Below are 14,449 nucleotides of genomic sequence, written 5' to 3'. Positions count from 1 at the left end.
AAGCCCTTGTTGTTCGTGGGAGATCCACAGAAAGAGGGAAGAAAAATGACAATAAGTCTGACAATAAGGGTAGATCCAAATCCCGTGGGAAGTCAAAGAATTACAATAAGTCCAAGGCAAAATGTTGGAACTGTAATAAGACTGGGCACTTTCGTAAAGACTGTAAAGAGCCTAAGAAGAAGAAGAAAGCCTCAGATTTTCATTTTGAAAAATCTCAAGAAGATGGCGATGCATTCATCATAGCTTTGGCAGCCCATGCATCTGATGATGTTGTTAGAATTTGAAAAGATTAATAACCCAGAAAACTAGTGCAAAGAGTAAATATCTAAACTATGAATGCAAATGATACAAAATCAAAATAGCATCATAGAGTTAGTCTCCAAGAGAGTAATGCAAATGATGGAAGCAAAATAGCATTAAGAGGATGCAAAAATAAGATATACAAATACAAGCCAGGTAGCATGCTTATATAGGCTAGGAAGAGGGAGGAGGTGGCAACACCAACCAATGAGGAGCAACCATCTATCGGACTAAAGATAGCAAAGTATCTTCCCAAAATAGCTAATTGATGCTCACATGTAGGAAGGTGACACCTCACAACCATTCACCTAATAAGACATGCTTTATTAACCTAAGCGAGATTATTAAAAGTGTAGGAAAAATCTAGCAAAATAGGAAAAATAAAAAACTACACTAACACCCCCCCATAAGCGAAGCTTAGGTGGATGTAGAAATGGGTCTCGGCAAGTCAAGCCTGATGAGGTACCCATGTACATAAAATTCCCCCAAAAGAGAGAGAAAGGAGACTCCCCAAAGAAAATTAGGACTCCAAGTGAGAGGAAGAGGCCCCCCCAAAAGATGAAGCATCCCACACCCCCAACAAAGCTTGCAAATTTTGTCTGGTAGATCCACTTACATCGAACAAGTTTTCTTCCCTTAGGAAAATGGACAACATCCCAAGTGTGGTTCCTCATCAAGGAACTATACTCTTCCTGCATAGCTATATCCCACTCATAAATACCAAAAGCCTCATGAAAGGATTGTGTATTTGAGGCAGTAGCAATGAAGATATGTAGAGCATCCTTGAATTGTGAATTAGTCTGCTTGGTGTCTGATGGATCCCCAACCCAATCACCTGCAAACTGCAAGGTCTGTCTAGCCCAAAGTGAACTGCAACTGTAGAATCATTGTGCAACTCACATATCTCCACTGAACCAGGAGTGAACTCAACCTACTTGCCTAAACCTGTGTGAGTGATCTGGTGTACCGATTGGAGATTAGTTGATAATGAGGGTACATAAGGAACATCATGGAATATACCATCCCCCACATCAACAGACCCTCTCCCACACACCTCAACAAGAGTGTTATAACCCATCAAAATAGAAGGCATAGTACACGGCTCCAAGGATGCAAGTTCTTCCTTAGATGAAGCCATTTGGTGTGAAGCACCCGAATCAAGAACCCGAGTGAACGGTGAGGAAGCAACTGCAAAAAGGGCCTTGCCCTTTCCTTTCCCCTTGCTGTTTTCTTTTTCCTTGTTAGACCCTTCATTAGAACTTTGTTTGATAGACTCAGGAACACTGATATTATTCTTCTCAAGAATGTATGTCAAGTGATCAAGTTGTTTCTACAAACATTTATGTTCATCATGACCAAGTCTTTTACAATAAGTACATTTGACCTTTTCTTTCTTAGGCTTATCGCTCTTGGAAGATGGTGTATCAATAGTTGCTTTTGAAGAAACTGGCATCTGATCCTTCTTCTCCTCACTATTCTTTTGTTTCTTGTCCTTACTATTGTTGTTAGTACTTTGTCCTTGTTGTTCTTTTGTGTCTTGGTTGGCAGCCAAGGCATGTGACTTAGAGGACTTAAGAATGCCCATCTGGATTAGCTTGTCCTGTTCTCGAGTGAGATTGATAGCAAAATCATCTAAAGATGACATGGTGAATTGAGTACCAAGTGCACCCTTAGTAGCATAGAAGGTAGAGACAAACAAAGAATATTCTGAACTTAGCTTAGAGAGAATACTAAGAATCAGTTGTTCATCTTTCTTTTCAATTCCACATTATTTTAACTGTAGCCTTAGTGATTTCAATTTGGTGAAGAAATCTTGGATTGTGTTGAAATTGCCTGGACTCAAACTTATTAATTCATTTTCCAACATATGACCCCTCATTGAATCTTGTGTGCCAAATAATGTTTCTAGCTTTGTCCATACTTCATTTGGTGTATCCAAAGACTCAATGTGAAATAGCAAGTTAGGAGAAACAGACAAACACAATGTTCCATATGCCTCATCACATTTGTTAAACCACTTAAGCTTGTCTTCATCTTTAGCAGGTTCAGTTTCAAGTCCCATAGTTATCCTATTTAATCCAGCTTTCCTTAAGTGAATTATCATGCTTGATTTCCACTCAAAGTAATTGTATAGAGTTAAGATGGGCATATTTGTTTGATCCATGATGAAGAAATGCAAAGAAATGCTAAAAAGAAGAGAACCTAGCCACAACAATGCCCCCCCCCCCCCCCCCAAAGAAATATGATTTGGCACTTATATTTTAGTGCATTTACAACTACCACTAGAAAGAGATACTTAGTGGTCTTGATTTCAATGCATTACAAACCCTCATGAAGAGCATATGCTAAAAGTGAAACTTGGGCACAATAATCAAGGAAACAAATAGCACCACTGCGATCTACTCAAAAAATCATGCACTTTCAAAAAAAGAATCACCTCGATACAAGGTCGTATGAGAAAGTTATGATCCTCCGAAGTTTCCAAAACAAGAACTGTGCACAGTCATGACTGAGAATCTCCAATTTCTGAAGAATTCATGCATGAAAATCAAAAAACAACTCTACTAGTGGATAGAGCACAAAAAAATAGCCAAGTTCATAACAAGAATCATCAAAATCAGAGTCCGTATGAGCAAGAACGAGACATTTGAAAACTGCATCCAAATCTGCGACTGCCAACGGAGAGGGGTATGGCTGTAGCTTTGCATGCTCGATTTTGAAATATATATAGCTTGCATGCAAAATCTAAAAGATACCCATATGGTTTTTCGGGGCTGCAAACAAAACCCAGAAAGCGTTTTTCTTGCTAACGTATAAAAGATGTTGCTGTAGTGTAAATCAGACACCTTTAACAGTAAAAAACGGCTCCAAAAATCAAAAAACAACCCCAGCAACCAAAATATGACATGCAAATGCTAGATCAGCTTCTTAAGTCCATCAATGGCATGCTAGAACCTGCAAAACTGATTGAAAACTCCAAATATGCAAGTTGGTTGTTAGATTTGAGATTGAAACCCCAGAGAAAAACTGTTTTTGTCAAAACTTTTCTGATTCTCAGGATCATCCAAAGATGCAAGAGAAGAGCATACTTCGTTTCTCAAAAAAATACAATAAAGTTTATTTGCCCCCCTCGAATCTCTCAAATAAGGAAACTAAAATCTACTCTTGCACATAGAAAAGCTCTGATACCATGTTAGAATCTGAAAAGATTAATAACCCAGAAAACTAATGCAAAGAGTAAATATCTAAACTATGAATGCAAATGATACAAAATCAAAATAGCATCATAGAGTTAGTCTCCAAGAGAGTAATGCAAATGCTGGAAGCAAAATAGCATTAAGAGGATGCAAAAATAAGAGATACAAATACAAGCCAGGTAGCATGCTTATATAGGCTAGGAAGAGGGAGGAGGTGTCAACACCAACCAATGAGGAGCAACCATCTATCGGACTAAAGATAGCAAAGTATCTTCCCAAGATAGCTAATTGATGCTCACATGTAGGAAGGTGACACCTCACAACCATTCACCTAATAAGACATGCTTTATTAACCTAAGCGAGATTATTAAAAGTGTAGGAAAAACCTAGCAAAATAGGAAAAATAAAAAACTACACTAACAGATGTGTGGTTGGTTGACTCGGGTGCATCTTTTCACATGATCTCTCATCGAAACTAGTTCTCAAGATATGAAGAGTTCGATGGTGGAAAGGTGTACTTGGGTGATGATTCTCACCTAAAGATAGTTGGACGCGGAAGGGTCACTATCAAATTTTTTGATGGACGAGTAAAGGGAATCAATGGAGTTATGCACATTCTAGGTTTGGCACAAAACTTATTATCTGTAAGTATGTTAAATGATGTAGGTGTGCAAGTTGTTTTTTCGAAAGAAGGATGCAAGATGATGAGAGGATCGATAGTGCTTGCAAGGGGTACTAGGAGAGGTACCTTATTTCAGCTAGATGCATGTATTCCTCTATGTAATAGTTCTTCATCCTCACCATCTAAACGAGCAGTGAAGAATACTATGGTTATTGGTTCTGATGGCAATGGAAACACTTTGGAAGGTAAGCTTCCTGCAGAAAAGACAATGTTATGGCATTTGAGATTTGGTCACATTGGTGAAAAGGGTCTCAGAACCCTGAAAAATAAAAATCTTGTTGAGGGGTTAAATGATTGCAATCTCGAGTTCGACTTCTGTGAACACTGTGTCTACGGTAAACAAAATTGTGTTTAGTTTTACTCTAGTTCTCACAAATCTTCTGATGTTTTGGATCTTATTCATTCTGATGTATTTTGTCCTGTAAAAGTTCCTTCAATCTCCAAATCTGTATTTTTTGTATCTTTCACAGATGATTATAGTAGAAGGACATGGATTTATTTCCTTAAAAGTAAGACATAAGTCTTTAGTCGATTCAAGGAATTTAAAGCCCTTGTAGAGAATCAGACTAGTAAGAAGATGAAGTGTGTGAGAACTGACAATGGTGGTGAGTTTTGCTTAGCAGAGTTTGAACAGTTCTGTAAAGAACGAGGTATCGAGAGGCATAAGCCAACTCCTTATACCCCATAGCAAAATGGAGTTGTAGAGAGAATGAATAGGACACTGATGGAGAAGGCTAGGAGTATGCTTAGTGGAGCTAGTTTAGAACAAAGGTTTTGGGCCGAAGCTATGGCCACTGCTTGCTATCTGGTTAACAGATCTCCTACATCAGCCCTTGTTGGTAAGACACCCATGGAGGTGTGGTCTGGTAAGAAGCCTTCAATTAGACATCTTCATGTTTTTAGTTGTGCAGCTTATGCACATGTTCCAAAGGAGAAAAGATATAAGTTGGAAAGCAAAGTTGTTAAATGTATTTTCATCGGGTACAGTGCTGGTGTGAAAGGATACAAGCTATGGGATCCTGTGACTAGTAAGGTGTTGTATATTAGAAATGTTATTTTTAGAGAGCTAACATCTTCTCTTATTGTGCTACAACCAGATGAAAAAGAAAAGGAAAAAGATGTTGTTCAGTTGCCTCCTACCCCTGAGAAGACTAAATAGAGAGACCATGTTGGGTCTAATGATGAGGAGAGCTCTAGCAGCTCTGACAGTTCAGAAGAAGAGGAAGATCAACCTCAACCTCAGCCCTCAAGGAGATCCACGAGAGAAAGAAAGCACCCAGAAAGGTTTGGTTATTCTATGTTAGATTCCAGTTGTTCTTTTGCTTTGATTACTAACACTGATGAGCCTAGATCTGTGAAAGAGGCTTTGGGCATGGAAGATGCAAGTTCCTGGATTGAGGCTATGGATGATGAGATGGCTTCATTAGAGAAAAACAAAACATGGGAGCTTGTACCTTTTCCTAAAGGGAGAAAATCGGTTGGTTGTAAATGGGTGTTCAAGAAGAAATTCTGTGCAGATGGCAGTGTTGAAAGGTACAAAGCTAGATTGGCTGCAAAGGCGTATTCACAGGTAGAGGGAATAGATTATGGTGAAATATTCTCTCTTTTTGCAAAGTTGACATCCATTATATTTCTGTTATCTCTTGCTGCATTATATGATTTAGAGATAGAATAGATGGATGTGAAGACAGCTTTCCTTCATGGTGATTTGGAGGAAGAGATTTATATGTCACAGCCTGAGCACTACATTGTTAAAGGTAAAGAATCATTAGTTTGTAGATTAAAGAAATCTCTATATGGTTTGAAGCAATCTCTTAGGATGTGGTACCTTAAGTTTGATGCCTTTGTGTTGTTAATTAGATTTGTAAGATTGAAATCAGATCATTGTGTTTATTTCATAATTGAAAATGATCGCCTTCTTATTGTTGCATTATATGTTGATGATATATTGCTGTTTGGGAAGGGTAAGGGTATGATTTCTGATTTTAAATCTCAGTTGTCAGCACAGTTTGAGATGAAAGATCTTGGGGCAGCTAGGTACATCTTGGGTATGGAAATCAGTAGAGATAGGTCTAACAAAAACTTTGGTTGAGTCAGAGCAAGTATGTGAAGTCTATGTTGGACAAGTTCAGCATGGCAGATCGTAGACCACTATGTGTTCCTATTCCTGTGGGAACAAAGTTATCTATAGATGATTGTCCAAAATCTTCTAGTGAGGTGGAGGACATGAGTAGAGTACCTTATGCTAGTGTAGTTGGTAGTCTTATGTATGCTATGGTCTGTACTAGACCAGACATTGCCCAAGCAGTGGGAGTCTTGAGTCGATTTATGGCTAATCCTGGACAGATACATTGGGATGCAGTTAAGTGAGTATTTAGATATTTGAGGGGTACATCAAATTACTCCATATGTCATCATGGTAACTCTTATGGATCTCCGCATTTAGTTTGTATTCATTGGTTTGTGGATTCAAATTAGGTAGGTGATATTGACTGCAGGAGATCCACCAGTGCTTATGCGTTCACTATGTTTGGTGGTGCCATCAATTGGATGAGCCAGCGACAACTTGTGGTTGCTTTATCCACTACAGAAGCTGAGTACATGGCTGCTACTCATGCTTGTAAGGAAGCCATTTGGCTTAAGAGATTGTGTTTTGATGTTGGTGTTGATGAAAAACAGATTACTATTTGGTGTGGCAATCAGAGTGCTATTTGCCTTGCGAAGAATCCAACTTTCCATGCTAGAACGAAGCACATTGATGTGCAGTATCACTTTGTGAGAGATATGGTGGAAGATGGAAAGGTAAATTTGGAAAAGGTAGATACTGTGAAGAATGTTGCAGATGCATTAATGAAACCAGTGGGCACTGAGAAGTTCAGATGGTGTTTGGAGTCTATGGGCCTTTTGGCCTATCGCAGTTAGTTCCTATTATGTTCTTGTTGCTCTTACAAGGTGTTCAACAAGTGGGAGAATGTTAGGAATAAGGTGCCTCAACCTTGTATAATTCCTATTCTTATTATTTGTTTTGTAAAATGTATTTCTTGCAAATAATGTTGATGTGTTGACATCTTTGAATTGTGTGTAAGGAGATCATGGCTAAAACGGTTATGACGGATTCCTATGACACGTAAGAGCTATGTTAGGAAGATTCAATGACAGGTGAAGACATGTGGCAACTAAGATATTTGAGTATTGTACACTCTACCCAAATAGTGGGGTTCGAGGTATCACCCCAATTTTTTTTTTAAGGGTTCCTATTTTCTCGAAGAATGATAAAACCCTAATACGGTTTATCTTTGGGAGTTGCCCTAAAGTGAAGCACATGTTATAAGCATTTTTTAGGGTTATGAAGAGAAGTGATGCATAAGAGTGTATTGTTGGTACTGTGAGTTGCCATTGGAGCCTTCTGTTGTCTCTGTTGAGCTTGCACTGCAAGTGTATTGTAACATTTTGTTGAAGATAATACATTGTGCAGGTTCTGGAGGGGTGGGGTTGTTTTACCGAAAGGTTTTTCCCCACTGACAAATCTTTGTGTTATGTGTTTCTTTCTTTGTTTATTTTCTCTATGCATGGTTGGCTGTAATATTGTTGTTTATATAATATTGAATCTGTAAGTGTAGAAGATTTTAATAGGATTTTCATCATACTTTCCTTATGAGATTAGTGTAGGAAGCTATTTTCGCACCTGAGTTTCCTTACAGAACGTTCAAGAGGAGCTTAGCTTATGGGCCGCTACCACTATCCAAAGATGTCATCAACTAGCTTTGAAGGTAGAAGAAAAGAACAAGAGGAAAGGAGATTCTAATTTCAAAGATAGAGGCAAAGGCAGAAATCAAAAAAATCAAAGAGGAGGCTACCAAGGCAAAGGTAGTGATCAAAAGAACCAAGGAGAAAGCAAACCCATAGAGTAAACTAGTGACCACTCTTCAAGAGGTGGTTATAATAGAGGGAGAGGCAATCAAGGAGGATCAAGTAGGGGTAGAGGAGGTAGGAGCAGCTCTTACTTTGCAACAATGAAGTGTTACAATTGTGGTCAACTAGGCCATCTTGCCTATAGGTGCCCAGAAAAACCCTCTTCCTCAAGCCAAGATAAAAGGCTAGCATATGCACAAGAAGATAATACAAGTTGCAAGGATGCTGATATAGACCATATTGAGTCTAAAAAAGGTGAGAACCTCATGTTTGGCAGGGTGCTGATCAAGCAACCAGCTCCTTATGAGCCTAGACATAGGAGGGCATTGTTTAGGATCAAGTGCAAGATCCTAGGAAAAGTATGCAAGGTGGTGGTTGATTCTGGATCAACTAATAATGTAATATCAGAGGAGGTTGTTACAAAGCTCAAACTGAAGAATATACCTCATGACAACCCTTATAAGGTCACATGGCTTAACAAAGGGCAAAGCATCCTAATGAATGAGCAAGCATGGGTGGACTTCTCAATTGCAGGATATAAAGACCGATTGTTGTGTGATATTTTGCCAAAGGATGCTTGTCATCTTTTGCTAGGGAGGCCATGACAATTTGATAGGGAGGTGGTGTATGATGGTAGGGCTAATGTCATAACATTCAAAAAAGGAGCCAAGACTTTCAAAATTCAGTCTTTGTTGGAAGGGGAAGAACCACAGTCCCGATTACCTAATGTGTTGCTATGTGGAGAGAAAGAGTTTTTAAAAGACCTTAAGCATAAGGAGAGCCAAGGATTTGTAGTGATACTGAAGTCCACTAATGAAGAAAAATCAGTCAAAGAACCCTTACCAGTTGAAGTTCAAACTTTGCTTGAAAAGTATAAGGATATAGGATATAGTGAGTGATGGTACCCCAGCTACCCTACCTCCTAGGAAGGTTATAAGTCATCAAATTGACTTTGTACCAGGTGCATCTTTGCCTAATAAGGCAGCCTATAAGCTCACTCCAGATCAAAACCTTGAAGTGACAAGACAAGTCCAAGAGTTCATGGACCAAGGTTTGATCCAAAAGAGCATAAGTCCTTGTGCAATCTCGGTGGTTTGGCATAGAAGAAGGGAGGAAAATGGAGGTTGTGTACTGACTCAAGGTCCATTAACCACATTACAATCAGGTATAGGTTTCCTATTCCAAGAATTGAAGATCTTATGGATTGTCTAGGAGGTGCTGTGTATTTCTCTAAGTTGGACTTGAAAAGTAGGTATCACCAAATCAGAATAAAGGAGCGAGATGAATGGGAGACAACATTTAAGACTACTGATGGTCTTTATAAATAGCTTGTGATGCCATTTGGTCTTTCCAATGCCCCTAGCACATTCATGAGGCTCATGAATGAAGTGCTCAAAGGCTTCACAAGTAGATTTGCGGTAGTATACTTGGATGATATCGTCATCTATAGCAAGACCAAAGAGGAATATGTCAAGCATGTAGAAGCGGTTTTGAAGAGGCTTCATGAGGAGAAGCTAGTTATCAACCTTGAGAAGTGTGACTTCTTCAAGCAAGACATGGTGTATCTAGGCTTTGTGGTGTCTAAAGGAACCTTGAAGATGGACAAGGAGAAAGTTGCTGCTATCCTAAGTTGGCCTACACCTACCACTACCACTAAGGTAAGAAGCTTCCATGGATTGTCCCAATTTTATAGGAAATTCATTAGAAATTTTAGTGGTATTTGTGCACCCTTAATTGATACCATAAAGGGGGGAGTTAAATCTAAGTTTAGGTGGACCTTAGAAGTTGAAAAGTCCTTTGATATGTTGAAGAAGCAAGTAGCCACTCAACCCATCCTACAATTGCCTAGCTTTGAAAAGTTGTTCACCTTAGAGTGTGATGCAAGTGGCCTAGTAGTGGGTGGGGTGTTGAGTCAAGAAGGTAGACCAGTTGCCTTCTATAGTGAGAAGCTAAATGAAGCTAAGAAGAAATACTCATCCTATGATCTAGAATTGTATGCCTTAGTCCAGTGTCTTAGGAAGTGGAGACACTATTTGCTGCCTAAAGAGTTTGTTGTTTTTACTGATAACCAAGCCCTTAGTTATATTAATACACAAGAGAAGCCAAGTAACAGGCACTTGAAATAGATGGAGTATTTGCAAGCTTTCATCTTAACCATAAAGCATAAAAAGGGGCAATTAAATAAGGTTGTCGATGCCTTAAGTAGAAGAGTCTTGATTGTTCAAGAGATTCAACTCCAAAGCATTGGAATAGAGCGTTTTAAGGACCTCTATAAAGAAGACAGTGACTTTGCTGATGCATACAAGGTATGTACTGATTTTGAGAATCACTTCCATAGCAAATTTTCAGAATTCACATTGCAAAATGGATTACTTTTCAAGGTTAATCAGTTGTGTATTCCAAGAGGTTCCATGAGAGAGAACCTAATATAAGAGAAGCATAATGGCAGCTCGAGTGGGCATTTTGGTATTAGCAAGACAATAGAACTAGTGCAAAGGTTCTATTATTGGCTTAAATTGGTCAAAGACGTAACCAAGTATGTGGAGCAATGCATGGTGTGTATGAAGGCAAAATAAGACCAGTAGGCTTTAGGAATTATCATGAGTTGTGTACATAGAGATCTCTTCTTTCACATTGCTAGTTGTACTGAATCTAAACCTGTATGGGAAAAACTTGAATCATTATATGGTAAGGTGGATGAAGAAAAGGGATTTCAGAGTGAGGATGATCTACTTCTCTTGGATCCAAAGAACTTTGACACAATTTAGGATTACATCAACAAAGCCAATGAGTATAGGGCACTACTTAAAGATTGTGGAAATCCCATGAAGGATGACAAGTTGATTCATCACATCCTAGAGAGGCTACCTTCAGAGTATGCTTCCTTTGTTTCAAGTTTTAACACTCACAAGTTAACCATGGGAACTGCTTACCATAAGCCCACATTTGATGCATTTGTAGAGATGTTGATTGTTGAACAATCTCACTTGATAGACTTAGGACTTCTCACAACATCAAAGACCAAATCCTTGATGGCCAGTGATGAGCACCAATCAAGTCAAGGGGGAAAGTTCTAGCAACAACAACAAGAAGCAGTGGAAGCAGAAATCACAATCTGAGACACAACAGTCCTCCTCACAGCAAGGCAATTCTTCTTCCAACAAGAAGGGAAGTAATGAAAAGAAGGACAAAAATTTTTGTGCATATTGCAAAAAGCCAAATCATGATGAGCATCATTGCAAGACTAAGTGAATCGATGAGTTGGAAAACCTACTTAGGAAGAACAAAATGCAAGTGCTAGGTACTTCTAAGGATTCTACTCCAACCTCTTCAAAGGGTAAAGGGCAAGCACTTATGGCAAATTCAAGTTTTTCTTTGGAATGGATACTCAACTCAAGTGCCTCCTATCATATGAGTTCTTAAAAGGGAGATTTTTCTTCATTGAAGCAGTCAAAGGTACCACACATCTTCATGGGAGATGATACTAAAATAGAAGTTGAAGGAAAAGGACATGTGGAAATGGACAATGGGGAATTAAAAGATGTTCTCTACATTCCAAACCTTAGCTCCAATCTCCTATCAGTTTACCAAATCACTCACCTTAGAAATGGTCACAAAGTTGAGTTCCTTCCAGATTCAATAATGGTGCACAGTCTTAGAGATGATTCATTGGTTGCAGTGGGAAAATTCAATGATGACAAGAGGCTTTATTCCTTCTCCCACATTGTGCCTAAGTCTCCTTCTCAAGCCTTGTTAACTCACTCTAATTCACACATTAAACTATGTCATGAGCAGTTTGGTCATCTTGACTTTTGCTATCTTTAGCAACTTTGCTTCAAACACATGGTCAAAGGTCTACCTAACATCAACTTTTCTAAGGGAGAGTGTTCGTCATGTTCAGTGGATATGCATCTCGAAGAGAAGTATGATAAAAGGAAGTCTTCCAAAGCACCTGTTGTTCTCTAGTTGGTTCACATGATTTTAGCTGGACCTTTTGTAGTGACTTCAGTCAGCCAAAGTCGCTACATCATTACTTTTGTTGATGACTTTTCAAGATTCACATGGGTCTACTTTCTTCATCACAAGAATGAACTGGTTCATAAGCTTCAAGTCTTTAAGACTCATGTTGAACACAAATCAAGGAAAGCCATCAAGGTTCTATGGGTGAACAATGAGAACAGATATGTGGATAGAAGACTTAGAGACTTTTGCAAACATGAGGGAATCAAATTTCAGAATCCACCAGCATTTAGTCCGCATAAGACAAATGTTGCAGCTATGAGGATTAGGACTCTCAAAACCATGGTAAGTTGCATGACTAAAGACAAGTCTCTTGATCCAACACTTGAAGTTGAAGCCATTAGCAGTGGTACTCACATACTTAACAGGTCTCCTCATAATGCCTTAGATGGGAAGACTCCTTTCAAGGCATGGTGCAATGGAAAACCAATTGTGAGTCACTTCAAAGTCTTCGATTGTCTAGCATGGGCAAACCTATCTTCCAGGGGATGCAAGACACTAGCACCTAGGCCTTGTACTTTTATAGGATATGAAGACAATGTGAAGGCTTACAGACTTATGGATCTAGAGACTCATGAGATCTTTGTGGAGAATGATGTTCACTTTGGGGAAAGTTCACCTTGCTTATCCTTTACTCCTCTTCACACTTCATATACAATGGAAACTAATAGTGACACCAGTGATAATGCTTCAACAGATTCAAACATGTGGGGTTCTATCAACAATTGCAATGAGAGGTCACGTCGTCAATATAGTCCACATGCATACATTTCCATAGTGAAAGCTCTAGAACAACAGGGTACATGTTGTCTTCCAGCTCAAGCTTCAAGTGATGACTACATGGAAGACATTGCAAGTTTGTTTATGGAGTCAAACACCATAGACTTGGGAGATAGCCTTGATGATTCACATCTTCTCATTAATGAAGATGAACCTTCTACAGTGGTTGCAAGGGCTCACTCTGACCCTTATGTCCATTCTCTACATGATCAATATTTATAGGTTTGCGTGATTATGGATCCTTATGTACAACAATTGGAGGAGGTCTCTTTGTCAGTGTAGGAGACAGTTGGTTCATTGGAATAGGTTAAACAGGCATCCTTGCCAAATCTACATTCATTCTTTTCGGCATAGTTGGAAGGGGCGAACATCAACATCAACACAAGGATACTTGAGCACATTTTATGACCACCATACATCTTCAAGATTGTACCTTTGTCATTGTTTCTTCCAAAGGGGAGGAACTTCATTCTGGATTCTTGGACCAACTTCTTCCTTGGAGTAGCACTCACTAGTCACCATTCTTCTTCTTCTTCTTTTTTTGGGGGTGGTGGGGGGGACTACCTTGTCTCTCTTCCTCTTATTTCTTATGGGGGGACTTTTTCCTCGTATGAGGTTTAGTTCTTCTCATTCTTCACTTTTGTATATATTGGATGTATGTCATAATGGGGGGTCTTAATTACTCCATCTATCCATGTATCCTTTTCATATCTCTTTCTGGGGGAGGGTTTTTCCCATGAGGTTTTCCCTCTTTCTTTGCTTTATGAGAGATTGCATTTCATTATGTACATGGGTCCCAAACATGGCCTAGTAGCCAGGACCCATCCTACATTTCATCCTAGTTTTCGTAAGCTTAAAGGCATTCTCCTAAGTTGCACTTAAGGGGGGGGGGTGTTGGTGTAAATACATATTTATTATTTACACTTACTTAAGTTTACTTAGGTTAATGCATTATTTTATTATTTTGCATTATTTTATTATTTTATTTTGTGAGACACTTAGGGGTTTGTGTACCTTTTTGAGTTGTCATGTTGACAACATAGAAGTATGCAACTCTATTTCAGCACATGGTGTCTACAACATTGGAGTTTGCATCATTCACTGAGTTTTCATGTTGACAACATAGTTATTCACACTCCTTTTTTAGCACATGTTGTCTACAACATTGATTTGTGTGTCACACCCTTATAGGCTTATCCTCTCATCATCGCACTTACTTCCATGCTTAATAGAGGATAACCCATATCTGATGGACATGTGCCTAGTTGTATGACTTATCATGTAGCTGATTCCAAGGCATTCTAGATGTATCTTAGAGGCCTTTATATACAGACACTCCTAGTGTACTCACACAATGCATATTGAATGAATATATCGTCATTTTGATCGTACTCTCTCTTTCTAGTCTACAATTTACTTATGTCTGAGTTCTTAGTTCCTGGGTGAATTTTACCCTAAGACAAATTCTTACACATCCAATCTTGAAAATTCTTAGTTATCTCATTCTCAACCACCATGCTAAGAAGAAAAATCATATCTGAAATATCTTTATTAGAAA

Source organism: Cupressus sempervirens, chromosome 5, assembly GCF_028749045.1.
Source record: "Cupressus sempervirens isolate cs-2001-9-10 chromosome 5, ASM2874904v1, whole genome shotgun sequence".
Lineage (NCBI taxonomy): Eukaryota > Viridiplantae > Streptophyta > Pinopsida > Cupressales > Cupressaceae > Cupressus > Cupressus sempervirens.
This window is presented reverse-complemented; position numbering follows the sequence as displayed.